This window comes from Chiloscyllium plagiosum, chromosome 23 (genome assembly GCF_004010195.1).
Source record: "Chiloscyllium plagiosum isolate BGI_BamShark_2017 chromosome 23, ASM401019v2, whole genome shotgun sequence".
In the NCBI taxonomy this organism is placed as follows: Eukaryota; Metazoa; Chordata; class Chondrichthyes; order Orectolobiformes; family Hemiscylliidae; genus Chiloscyllium; species Chiloscyllium plagiosum.
In genome coordinates, this window is record NC_057732.1 from 40,099,855 (window position 1) to 40,109,240 (window position 9,386).

A 9,386-nucleotide genomic window follows, 5' to 3' on the forward strand; every position below is an offset into this window, starting at 1 on the left:
TCCCTCCAAGGCCCCAAGGGATCCTTCCATATCCATCACAAATTCACCTGCACATCCACACACATCATTTACTGCATCCGCTGCACTCGATGTGGCCTCCTCTACATTGGGGAGACAGGCCGCCTACTTGCGAAACGTTTCAGAGAACACCTCTGGGACACATTACCAGAGGTAAGTACTGAGGATAAATTACCTGAAAGCAACCCTTATCATCTAATGGGAGGGGGACCCTCGGATGAAACCGAATAGCTCTGTTAGGTATAGGAGAGGGAATTGGATGTTGAGATCTCTTCTGAAATATGGAAGGATATCTAGGAAAATGCAAGAAGGATCTCAATTTGCAAAGGACCCATGCCTTGCAATTGAAGATTCTCCACAGGGTCCATCTGGCCCCAGACCGCCTCGCTAAATTTAAAACAGGAGCATCTCGAATGTGTCCTAAATGGGCATACTTACTCATTGTCTTTGGTCCTGCCACAGACTGAAGCGCTGTGGTAGGCGAAATAGAGAAGGTCCTGGGGACGGAGGTGAAGATGGACTCGGTATCTCTTCTTCTTGGCTTTGTTAATGCTCTTTCATTAGATGCACACAAAAAAAGGCTTTTCAATATCCTCACTTTTTGTGCCAGAAAGGACATTCTATTAGGGTGGGTGTTGGAAAATCCCCCGGGGCTGGCAGGCTGGCGTGAGCTAGTCATGGAGCACATCCCTTGGACTTTCTCACGAATATGGTGCACCATAGAACTACGAATTCCTATAAGACATGGCAGCCCTTTTTGGACTACCTGGGTACAGATTTATTAAGGCCTTTATATAGCCATGACAATTCTATGTAGTGAATCTGGTATCCAGAGGGGAGGAACTACGAACATATGAATATGTATAAACTTATGTGCTTGACGATCGAGGGCTATTGCTTTGTTTTGCTGAGCTGTGATATGGTTATGATCATCATTATTATTGTTAAGACTTCTTTTTTAGCTTAGTTATTAGTTGATATTTATTTATGTAATTAGCACATTTGTTTTTAATATTAGTTTGAATTGTTTGATTTTGTATTTGCTGTAATATTCAAAAGAAAAAAAACTTCATTTTCTTTAATAAAAACATGTTTTAAAAATTACCCATATCTTCACATTCAGAAGTTTTCATTTAAGACTTGAGGGGAAAATTGAGAAAGTATTTATTATACCAAGAACCAGATTGTTTTAGTTCTCATTGCATTTTGCCATCTTCCCTGACATTATGTTCACCATGCCAGGGAGGAGAAAATTGAACCCTTATTCTTTCTCTGTCTGTCTCTCTTTCACTTTGAGATCTCTGTAGAGTTCCAGCAAGACTTGAAAGAGAAGTATTCCTGATGAAGGGCTTATGCCTGAAATGTCTATTCTCCTGTTTCTCGGATGCTGCCCGCCCTGCTGTGCTTTTCTAGCACCACCCTTTTTGACTCTGATCTCCAGCATTTTCAGTCTCCACTTTCTTCTTCAAATAGAAGTAGGGAAGTCAGCCATTTCTGAAGTCTGGTCAAACTCTGTCATCAGCTGGAAATAAACAGCCCAAGTGAGTGACTTGAAAACTCAAGAGTGTCAATGGCCAACCTCTGGTTCCATGCTCTCTACCATGTAGATCATGGTCACTGGTTGATTGCAGAGTCTTTGACAGTTGATCTCATCACTTGTCCATGTTCCCTCACTCGCTTGTTGATCATCATGTCACTACATGACATCCATTTATGGAAGATACACAGCTAGAGAAAACTATATGTTCTTAATAGGCTTTGCCAATTTAGTTGCATCAGTATCAGTTTGGTCCAGATGTATAACCTTTGCAGGATAAGTTCTCTGGTGGCTATACAAACAAATGTATAAGAAATAAACTAAGAACTGATGTGTAAATCCAGTATATTATAGTACTGGAAACATAGGAGGCTAAACAACACATTATGTCCCTGCAGACTCTTTGCATGAGCAACTCAGCTAGACCCACTTCTCTGCCCCTTTTTTATTGACCTGCAGGCTTTTCTTATTCAGCTGGAGAAAGTGAGGGCTGCAGATGCTGGAGATCAGAGCTGAAAATGTGTTGCTGGAAAAGCGCAGCAGGTCAGGCAGCATCCAAGAAACAGGAGAATCGACGTTCCGGGCATTCCTGAAGAAGGGCTTATGCCCGAAACGTTGATTCTCCTGTTCCTTGGATGCTGCCTGACCTGCTGCGCTTTTCCAGCAACACATTTTCAGCTTTCTTATTCAGCTGCCTAATTGATAGATCTGTGCAGGACAAAGAAAAATTATGTGCAACGCTGCTGTGCCCCACATTCAAAATTCAAGCAATGCAAGCTGATTAATGGCCCCAGACTGACATCACAAACTACAGTCATGATGAACCTTGACCATCTAGAAAGAAAGTGGGCGGCACAGTGGCACAGTGGTTAGCACTGCTGCCTCACAGCGCCAGAGACCCGGGTTCAATTCCCGCCTCAGGCGACTGACTGTGTGGAGTTTGCACGTTCTCCCCGTGTCTGCGTGGGTTTCCTCCGGGTGCTCCGGTTTCCTCCCACAGTCCAAAGATGTGCAGGTCAGGTGAATTAGCCATGCTAAATTGCCTGTAGTGTTAGGTAAGGGGTGGGTTGCGCTTCGGCGGGGCGGTGTGGACTTGTTGGACCGAAGGGCCTGTTTCCACACTGTAAGTAATCTAAAAATCAAAAAGGCCAAACTTCCAAGTGCAATGGGAGAATCAATTTCTGTTCATACTGTAAGAGTGTTTGCCATGTATGTCACCAAAATATATTAGTAAGTTAAAAGAATTTGGCATGACACCATTCAAAGGTACACAGTAAATTCAAGGATAGCTCTCCCCTGAGCAGCATGTTTCTGATGAAGGAAGCTGACAAGCTGAAGGCCATTTTGAAAGCTCAACAATTTTTTTTTCTGAAACCAGCAGCAAAAGGTATGGCCTGCATGGAAACCATCATTTCACATTTGTGATCTTCTGGCAAAACACAAGATGTCATGCACAGATGGTGAAGTAATTAAAGAAGCAACATCAAGAGCTGCTGACTCTTTATTAAAAGATTTTAAGAACAAACAAGAAATAACAATGGCAATCCAGTGCATATTGCTTGATGTGTCAATAGTCACTACACAAGTAAAATGTTTGTCCCATCCTTCAGCAACTACAGCAGAACCCGAAGGACTGTGAATGTTTCTCACTGCAGTTTGACTAATCCATCAACATGACCAACACAGCCCAGCTGATATTTACTGAGTCCATGGATTTTAAGAATATGACAACTAAAAAAGATCCTTTGCACTTTAAAGAGAGAACAAAGGGTAAGGATACCTACAACAGTTTCAAAAAGTACATGTTTGAGAGAAATATCCCAATCAAGAAATTGGTTACCATCACAACTGATAGTAAACCACCCGTGCTTGGTACAAATGTTGTTGCGTTTTGCAGAAAAGATCCTCTTATTTTTATTCATTGTATAATCTACCAGCCAACATTAGCAAGTAAAATGATGGACTTTCCTCATGTAATGACAGTTGTTGTTAAGATTGTAAATTCAATTTGAGTAAGAGCCCTTCAACACCAGTTGTTTACTCAACAAACTGCTGCTTCTGGTGAACTAACCTTCCATGCTGAAATGAGGTGGTTTACTCAAGGAAAGATCTTGAAAAGATTTTTAGATCTGACGCCTGAAATCATCACATTTCTTACATCAAGGAATGAAGAGTGCAGTCTCGAACAATTTGTGTTTGCTTAACTTCAGGCTCCTAACTGACATAAAATCAAAATGAGACAAGCTGAGCTGTGAGCTGCAGGGAAAGGACAAAGATTTGGACAATATGATCAGTGCTGTGAATGCATTCAAAATGAAACTGAGTTTGTAGCCCTTCAAATTAAGAAACACTGCAACACTTCACAAGTCTATAGGGCAAATGAAATGGCTCTATGCAGAAAAATTCTGTACACATCTGAGGAAGTTAGTAGAGGAATTCAACAGGTGATTTCAGAAACTAACTGTGATGAAACATCATATTTGTCTCAAATCCATTCCTTCTCGTAGACACTGGTGGGTTGGCTATCTAAATTTCGTCAGTGATTTACAAAGCACTGGAATTGGAATTAAGAAACTACTGATGACCATGAAACCACTGTCAATTCTCAGAAAACCCATTTGGCTCATTAATGTCCTTCAGGGAAGGAAATCTGCCATCCTTATCTGGTCTAGCTTACATGACTTCAGACCCCAGGTTGATTCATAATTCCTCTCTGAAATGACCTAGTAAACCATACAATTGTATCAGCTGCTACAAAGTCTTAAAGAAAAAACTGGACAGACCACCTAGAATTGATTTTGACAGTGGAAAAGACAATGGCCGAAACAACCCTGACCCCCTTCCTAACTCCCGAAGGTTAGTGCTAAAGTTGTCTCACAGACTAGTCAAATAACAGTTTGAAGCAGTCATACTCACAGAATCATGCCTTACACGTCCCAGGCACAAACATCACCATCAATGCATATTGTCCTGTCCCCCTGGCAGGACAGATTCGACAGAGATGGTGGCACAGTGGTATACAGTTGGGAGGGAGTTGTCCTGGGAGTCCTCAACATTGACTCCGCACCACATGAAGATTCATGACTTCAGGTTAAACATACCATATACTATCCTCCCTCAGCTGATGAATCAGTACTCTTCCATGTTGAACCATACTTGGAGGAAGCTGTGAAGATGGCAAGGGTGCAAAATATACTCAGGGTGGAGAGATTTCAACGTTCACCACCAAAAGTGGCTCAGTAGTAGCATTACTGATTGAGATGGTTGGGTCCTAAAGGACATAGCTACTTGACTGGGTCTACAGTAGGTGGTGAGGAAACCAACAAAAAGGAAGAACACACTTGATCTCATCTTTACCAATCTGCCAGCTACAAATGCTATCCATGACAGTATTGCTGAGAATGACCACTGCGTAGTCCTGTGGATACAAAGTCCAGTCCTCACATTGACAGTAATCTCCATTGTGTTGTGTGGCATTATTGCTGTGCTAAGTGGGACCGAGTTCAAACAAATCTAGGCTGGGCATCTATGAGGGGCTGTGGGCTATCAACAGCAACAGAATTTTACTCCAGCACAATCTGCAACCTCGTGGCCAGGCATATCCACCACTCAACCAATACTATCAGGCCAGGGGGTCAACCCTCGTTCAATAGAGAGTGCTGGAGGGCATGCCAGAAGCAGCACCACACACACCTGCAAGTAGGGTGTCAACCTGGAAGAACTACCAAACAGGACTATTTGCACGGCAAACTGCATAGGCAACAAGTGATAAACAAATTTAAAAACTCGTGGGCGGCACGGTGGCACAGTGGTTAGCACTGTTGCCTCACAGCGCCAGAGACCCGGGTTCAATTCCCGCCTCAGGCGACTGACTGTGTGGAGTTTGCACATTCTCCCCGTGTCTGTATGGGCTTCCTCCAGGTGCTCTAGTTTCCTCCCACAGTCCAAAGATGTGCAGATTAGGTGAACTGGCCATGCTAAATTGCCCGTAGTGTTAGGTAAGAGGTAAATGTATGGGTGGGTTGCGTTTCGGAGGGTCGGTGTGGATTTGTTGGGCTGAAGGGCCTGTTTCCACACTGTAAAGTAATCTAAATCTATATAAAGCTACATGATCCTAGAACCAATGGATCAGATCTAAGCTCTTCAGTCCTGTCACATCCAGTCATGAGTTTTGATGGGCAATTAAACAACTCAATGGAGGAGCAGGCTCCACAAATATCCCCAGCCTCAAAGATAGGAGAGTCCAACACATTAGTGCAAAAGATAAGGCTGAAGCATTCACAGCAATCTTCAACTAGAAGTACCAAGTGGATGATCTATCTCATTCTCCAGTGGTCACCAGCATCACAGATACCAGTCTTCAGCCAATTTGATTCACTCCATGTGATATCAAGAAGGCATTGAATAGTATAAAGGCTATGGGCCCTGCCAATAATCTGCCAATTGTACTGAAGACTATGCTCCAGAACTTGCTGCTCCCCTAGCCAAGCTGTTCCAGTACAGTTACAACACTGGCATCTACCCAACAATGTGGAAATGTACACAAAAAGCAGGACAAATCCAATCCAGCCAATTACTGTCCCAAGAATCTACTCTCACCTATCAGTAAAGTGATGGAATGTGTCATCAACAGTGCTATCAAGCGGCATCTGCTCAGCAATGACCTGCTCAGTGACACCCAGTTTGGGTTCCACCAGGGCCATTCAGCTCCTGACTTCATTGCAGCCTTGGTTCAAACATGGATAAAAGAGCTGAATTCCAGAGTTGATGTGAAAGTGACGGCCCTTGACACCAAGGTGCACTTCACTGAGTATGACATCAAGGAGCCCTAGAAAAATCATATAAATGGATATCTGGGGCAAATACTCTGCTGGTTAGAGTCATACCTGACACATAGGAAGATGGTTGCAGTTGGAGGTTAGCCATCTCAGATCCAGGACATCTCTGCAGTACTTCTTCAGGGTAGTGTCCTGGGACCAATCATCTTCAGCTATTTCATCAATGAACCTCCCTCCAACATAAGGTAAGAATTGGGGATGTTCACCAATGATTCCACAATGTCTGCAACTTAGATTAGATTAGATTACTTACAGTGTGGAAACAGGCCGTTCGACCCAACAAGTCTACACCGACCCACCCCCACCCAGACCCATTCCCCTACACCTAACACTACGGGCAATTTAGCATGGCCAATTCACCTAACCTGCACGTTTTTGGACTGTGGGAGGAAACCGGAGCACCCGGACGAAACCCACATAGACACGGGGAGAATGTGCAAACTCCACACAGTCAGTCGCCTGAGGCGGGAATTGAACCCGGGTCTCTGGCGCTGTGAGGCAACAGTGCTAACCACTGTGCCACCGTGCCACCCACTTAGGCCCCCTCAGGTACTGAAACAGTCCATGTTCAAATGCGACAAGATCTTGACAATATCCAGGCTTCGACTGACAAGTGGCAAGTAACATTCGCGCCACACGGATGCCACGTAATTACGATCACCAGTAAGAGACAATCTAACCACCGCCCCTTGACATTCAATGGTGTTGCCATCTCTGAATTCCCCACTGTCACATCCTTTGGCTTACTACCAACCAGCAACTCAGCTGGACCTACCATATAAATACAGTGCCTACAAGAGTTGGTCAGAGTCTAAGGATACTGCTGTGAAAAACTCACTGCCTGATTCCGCAAAGCCTGTCTACCATTTACAAGGCACATGTCAGGAGTGTGATGGAATAGTTTCCACTTGCTTGGATGAGTGCAGCTCCAATGACACTCAAGAAGCTTGACATTATCCAGGATAAAGTAGACCACTTGATTGGCATTACATCCACAAACATCTACACCCTCCACCACTGACACCCAATAGCAGCACTGTGTACTATTGACAATATCCTCAGACAACACCCTCCAGACTCATGACTATCTCCAAATAGAAGGACAAGGGCAGCAGATATATTGGAACACCCACCACCTGCAAGTTCCCCTCCAAGTACTCATCATCCTGATATGGAAAGATATCACTGTTCCTTCATTGTCACTGGGTCAAACTCCTGGAATTCCCTCCCTATGGGCATTGTGGGTCATCCTACAGCAGATGGACTGCAGCAGTTTAAAAAGGTAGCTCACTACCACCTTCTCAAGGGTAACTAGGGACTGGCAATAAATGCTGGCCAGCCAGTGACACACACATAAGTGAATTTTTCAAAAATGATATTAATTTGAAAGTCAGATCAAGGAATAGCAATTTCTTGGGACTCATAAACAAAGGACAATACCTGCTTCTATCATCCTGTGCTTTTACAGTAAGGTTTACTTTTGGCTTTTTATACTTCTGTGACACAACATTCTCTCCAATGAAGATAACCAAATCTCAGCATCCCAGTTGATGGACTGCAGTCTCAAACTAGAACCCAAACCTCATTCCACTGGTCGATAATATGTAAACACAAGTGTCACAGTGAGACTTAATGATAGAAGACAAAAGGAATAATTATATATATTTGGTTTAAGATCTATACAGTGCTTTAAAAAACTGATTATTCTATATTTTCATCAGGTTAGATCCTGGGTTGTTCTTCAGTTCAAAAAAGTGATTCTATACTTTAAAAGGTTGGAGATTAATTCTTTAGTTTAAGCCTGGAGCCACATTTAAACCAGACAAACTGATAACGTAAACATATTTTTGAAGCATCATTACCAATACATTAGAAATGACACTGGATTTTCTCAAATAAAATATTTGAACTTGTTATTGACAAGATTAATTGTTCTGGAAATATTTTGAGGGCATTTGATTATAAGCAAAAACTAATTATTTATACTGCTGATTTATTTAATGGCGATTGTAATATTAAAATAGCCACTCAGTGTATTTGTTTGAGTACATTTGGTGGTCAGGGAAATTTTCTTTCACTAGAAGCAGTCACTAAGGGAAAACAAGGAATGTAAAATCACTTTAGAGAAAGCAAATATTGTTTTTTAATCACATGTAAACTAATCACATGTTTATTTCCACAGAGCTGTGGTTTGTATTATCTGTGGAATGCCAGATTGAAAATGTTACTAGGCTTTTGCGTTGATTATTCCATAGATGAAATAATCTATTTTGGAGTGGCACCAGCTTTGATGTGTGAATTTTCATATCGTTAACACATGGTACTGATAAGCCGGTTCTAAAATGATCCTTTTTCTAAATGGTTCTACTATCCCTTGGATGATGGTGTGAAGATAAATTCTGTGCCAACTATATTATTTTGGCTGTACAATACTTCTTATGCAATTCTCACTTGGAATTTCTCTCTATGTTTCATTTGGTTTGTAACAACTACAAGCCAAACAAAGAATTGGTGCGGATTTTTCTTCAACCCGTCAGATTATTGTAATCAGCCAAAGTCCTACCCTTCACATGGATTATGATGAATTGTTAGCTAACTGTTCTTATCCTGAAGATCCCTATGTATTTAAAATTACATAGAAGGTACAGCACAGAAGCAGGTCATGAGCCACTGCTCCATGCTCTGCATGAGCCTCCTCCTGCCACCTTTCTCTCAGCATTTCCCACCACAGTTAAAAATCACGCAACACCAGGTTATAGTCCAACAGGTTTAATTGGAAGCACACTAGCTTTCGGAGCGACGCTCCTTCATCAGGTGATTGTGGAGGGCTCAATCGTAACACAGAATTTATAGCAAAAATTTGCAGTGTGATGTAACTGAAATTATACATTGAAGAATTGATTGTCTGTTAAGCCTTTCATCTGTTAGAATACAATGATAGTTTCACTTCTTTCATGTGTAAATCACAAAACCCTTTTTTTTTAAAGTTGCAT